Genomic DNA, 5,215 nt, shown 5'->3' with positions numbered 1-5,215 from the left:
TCTGGATTGTAGTTCATTTCAAATATAGTCAAGTTGACAACCAGGAATAGCCACTACAGTCTCAGAAGATATTTTTTAGGATAACTATACAAATTAGGGTAGAAAATGATTTAGATACAGAACTCTAAACTCACCAAGATAAGATAAATGATAGAATACTTTATCCAAGTTGCCAAATATAAATGGACTGGACATTATGAATGTAACTCCTACCTAATAAGTCTCATAATTGTTTCATTTCTGTCCCTATTGTGTGTTTTTTATTATTACAAGAAAAGGAGATTTTTTATTTGGACAAAAATTGGATATTATTGTGGTTTGGTCTGTTGTTATGTATTGTATTGCTAAATTCTGCATCCCAAGGTCTAGGTGTCTCAAGATGAGTGGATTCTCATGTATACCAGATTTTGTTATACAAACCTTGTTCCTTAACTTAAAATAAAAATGGCTATAGCCTATTACTGGAAGGAACAGAGGTGGCCATGTTTTCAGTGACCTGGTTGGGGGTCAGAGGGATGGAGGGACGGAGGGAGGGAGGGATGAGAAGGAGGGTATGTGAGGGAGGGGGAAGCCACCACGGAGGAGATGGACCTTGGTACATGCCAGGAGAAACAGCAAGTATTGGGGGTACACCACTGGGGGAGTAGCCATCCCAGTAGTTAGAAAAACAAATTAGGGGTGACCCCTCCTAGTAATTGTCAAAGCCAAATAAAATAGACATAGTCTGAGTCTCGTTCATCTGAAAGCTAGACAGGGATGCGTTTAACTTTGTTCAGCTACGCTACTTATTCTCTTCCTTTGGCTTGGTATATAGTTAATAAACTCACTAACTCGAAACAGAAGTACGGCCATTATAGATAAGCAGAATACAGGATCTTTCAAACATAGACATTCAAGGGCTGAAGAGATGGCTCCGTGATTGGGTGTACCAAACTGCCTTTGCGAAGGTTCAAAGTTGTGTTTCCAGAACCCACATTTGGCTGCTTATAGCTGCGTGCAGCTCCAATTACAGGGGCATCCTGGGTAAATGCATTCCTGTGCACATAGCTCTGCACACACACACACACACACACATACATACACACACACATACATACACACACATACAAACACACACAATACACACATACAAACACACACATACACACATACACACACATATACACACATACACACATACATATACATACACATACAGAAACACACACATACAAACAAAATTAATCTTTTTTAGTCTAAAGATGTAGAAATTCAAAAGTCACTCCCAATAAAGCATAGAGAGCCCCAGTAAAGTCCTAAAGGACCGCAATCATGGAATATGAGTTAATTAGAAATAAACCTATCCGGGGGCTAGAGAGAAGGCTCAGTGGTCAAGAGTCCTATGCATGCAGAAGGTTTAGGTTTGGTTCTTAACACAGCTGCGTCTAACTCCAGTTCCAATTGATACGATGTCTCTTCTGACCTCTAAAATAAAATACATATATTTAAAAATAAATCTATCCTTGGGATTTGAAGAGCCATTTCTCCAAAGAAAATGTACAAATGGACAGCAAATATTAAAATGGTCAGTATTGGGCTGGAGTGATGGCTCAGCAGTTAAGAGCATTGGCTGCTCTTTCAGACTTCCTGAGTTCAATTCCCAGCAACTACATGGTGGCTCATGGCTGGTAATGAGATCTGGTGCCCTCTTCTGGCCTGCAGGCGCACATGCAGGCAAAAAAACGCTGTATACACCATGGGTTGTCTGAGCTACATACAATTCATGGCCATGTGGGCTGGCCAATTAGAACTAGAAGCAGCCCAGATGAAACATAGAAAGTAAAAATGGGGTGATGGATAGGAGGTAGATTCTAACAGCATAGAGGGTAGGCAGCTGCTCTAGGCATATTAAAATATAAAGTCTGTGAGTGTGTCCTTCATCTAGGAATATAAATGGTCAAAGGCAGGAAGAAATCCCACACTAGGACTTTTAAAATATGTTCACTACACAGAATAGTAAATGAAAAAACAAAGATTAAGTAAATTGAACATTCTTTGGTTAAAAATAAATGTATTTCCACATGCTGATAAGCCTGGAGGAAGGTCATTAAGGAGGTTACAGGGCATCTTGATTAGCATTTTGCTCTTGTGAATAGACACCATAACCAAGACAACTCTTTTTTTTTTTGGTTTTTTGAGACAGGGTTTCTCTGTATAGCCCTGGCTGTCCTGGAACTCACTTTGTAGACCAGGCTGGCCTTGAACTCAGAAATCTGCCTGCCTCTGCCTCCCGAGTGCTGGGATTAAAGGCGTGCACCACCACGCCTAGCAGGAAGTCTTTTTTAACTGGTCAGCCACAGCACTGGGTGTTTGGTATCCCAGTATACCCCTGAGCCTTTCTTGGGACGAGATTTTTTAAGTACAAAAACCATGTTCTGGATGGACATACCTCAGTTAACAAGAACAGTTAGCCAGAAGCAATACTACAGAAGCTAAAAAGCAAGGTTAGTACATTTAGAGACTTTCCCAGAACTATATGGACATTGGTGGACTAGGCCTTTGTCTTAGTCTGAGTCTTAACGTCTACCAGCTGAGTGTTAAAGCCTGAATGGTACTTCCATCATAGAGTCAGTTGTGCTGTCATCTTGGGGCCCTGTTCCATAGCTGCCTTGAGAAGTTTTTTCAGGTTAGGTTCTATGGCTCCTAGACACTATGCCCCTTTCAGTTCCTGAGAAACTAAGGCGCTCTCTCAGACAGTGAAGCATTCAGACTGCGTTGTGCTTCTCTGTATGTTCCCTTAAAAGTCAAGGAAACGTGGAAGCGCTGATAGGACAATTGGCCTTAGACGTTAATCTTGTGTACTTTGTATATAGCTCGCAAACGTCATCACATCCTGGCAACTACAACTGGATTGATCCTGGCAATTGCCACTATATTCTTTTACTGACGAGGGTATAAAAAGTCTGATTGTTCTCAATAAAAATTGTCACGGCCTCAGCCTTGATCCAACCGAGCCTGCTTTAATTCCTTGACCAGCCTCTCTCTATCAGCTAACCTTGGCCAGGTAGGTAAGTGGGGATGCTCGAATGTATGTATCGTGCCTGGATGTAGGTATGTGCACCGTGTGCATGCAGGGGCCCAAGAGGTTCAGAGAGAGTGGCGGGTCCCCTTGAAATTGGAGTTATAGAGGTAATGAAGGGCCATGTGGTGCTGAGGACTGGATCCTGTGCAAAAGCAATCAGTGGACCTCTGAGCCATTTCTGCGGTCTCTCACTGCTTCTCCTGTGAGAGTACATCTTCACTGAACTAAGGGAAAGGAATGTTCCGGCCAAGCCTTTCCTACATCCAATTTGGAATTCCACCCAAGTGTTGGGAATTGGTTCTAACACTTTGTCTCAACCGGCCCCGAGCTGGCTTCAACTGATAATAAAGAATTGCAGAACAGCCAATGGCTGGGCAAAAAGATTGAGGCGGGACTTTTAGATTGCTCAGGAAAGGGACTGGGAGTGAGGAGAGGAAGAGGAGGAGAATCACCATGATTTGGAGGGAGGGAGCGGGATGAGATTTAACAGCTTCAGGAGAGACATTACCCAGTAATGTAGGTGGAAAGGAAAAGCAGCCCTGTTGTGGGGCGCGGCTACCCAGAAGGTAATAGGGCAGCAAAGATAAAATATAGATTTAGAAGGTGTTGAGTCAGAAAGACCAGAGGGAAATGTGGGCTAGCTGCAGGGCTGCTACATTCTGACTGAAAAGCTCCTGTCTGGGGGCTTAGGGTGATGCTCAGTTACTGAGGTGACCTGAGTTTGAATCCCCAGCATCCACACCGAAGCTGGGTGTGGCTGGGGCCTGGCCCTGGGGGAAGATAGAGATAGGAAGATCCCAGGAGCTCTCTGGCCAGCCAGTCTAGACAACTGAGAAGCTATGTCTAGCGAGCTCATGAAAATGTATCTTTCTCTTGTAATTTTGGAGGATTGAGTTTAATAATTTTCAAGAAAACAACCCCATTGCCTCTTAAATCCAGCTGGGCAACTCTCTTCTTATTCCTTGCATGGGTAGAACCACTCCTAAATTTGCCATGGGATGTGTAGAATGCATGGATAACACTGAGGAGAGATTTTGTGATGGGTAGCCAAAGAAAATATCTTCCTTTTTAAAATGTCAACCCACTCGCAGGTCTCTTGCATACCTTCACCCATGGTCAAAGTCAATGTGGACACGGGACACTCTCTTATACGGATCACTGCTTCCCTCAAATAAGGCTACCTTTCTACTGCTGTAAGTCTGTGTGGTCTCTTATTTCAGTCCAGTGAACAAGAATCCAAGAACTGGAAAACATTCAGCCTAGAACCCTGTGGTCGTGTGTTCTCCAGAGCCTGGAAGGGGAGAGGGATGGGCAGGATCCCGGTCCAGCTGGGATTGAGTGCTGGATGCTGGAGAGACAGGAGAAGAGAGAAGACCTTCTTCAGGAGTCTTAGTGTTATGGCTCATTTAGCTTTCTTTCTTTCTTTCTTTCTTTCTTTCTTTCTTTCTTTCTTTCTTTCTTTTAGAATTATTTATTGTTATATATAAGTACACTGTCGCTGTCTTCAGACACACCAGAAGAGGGCATTGGATCTTATTGCAGATGGTTGTGAGCCACAATGTGGGTGCTGGGATTTGAACTCAGGACCTTTAGGAAGAGCAGTCAGTGCTCTTACCTGCTGAGCCATCTCACCAGCACCTTTTTTTTTTTTTTTAACCCATTTCATTTAAGAAACTTGTTAGTGTAGCTCTTACTTACATGGTACAGCAGACTTAGAAAATTTTTTTTTTTTTTTTTAATTATTTGATTTATATGAGTATACCGTTGCTGTCTTCAGGCACACCAGAAGAGGACATCAGATCCCACTAGAGATGGTTGTGAGCCAGCATGTGGTTGCTGGGAATTGAACTCCGGACCTCTGGAAGAGCAGTCAGTGCTCTTAACCACTGAGTCATCTCTCCAGCCCAAGATTGATTGATTTTATGTATGTGAGTACACTGTTGCTGTCTTCAGACACTCCAGAAGATGGCATCGGATTCCATTACAGATGGTTGAGAACCACCATGTGGTTGCTGGGAATTGAACTCAGGACCTCTGGGAGAGCAGTCAGTGTTCTTAACTACTGAGCCATCTCTTCAGCTCCCCTTTCCTTTTAAAGATTTATTATATATATATATATATATATATATATATATATATATATATATATATATA

The sequence above is a fragment of the Mus pahari genome, chromosome 18, assembly GCF_900095145.1.
Source record: "Mus pahari chromosome 18, PAHARI_EIJ_v1.1, whole genome shotgun sequence".
Taxonomy (NCBI): Eukaryota; Metazoa; Chordata; class Mammalia; order Rodentia; family Muridae; genus Mus; species Mus pahari.
The sequence above is the reverse complement of the archived record's forward strand: the minus strand, read 5'-3'. Positions refer to the sequence as shown.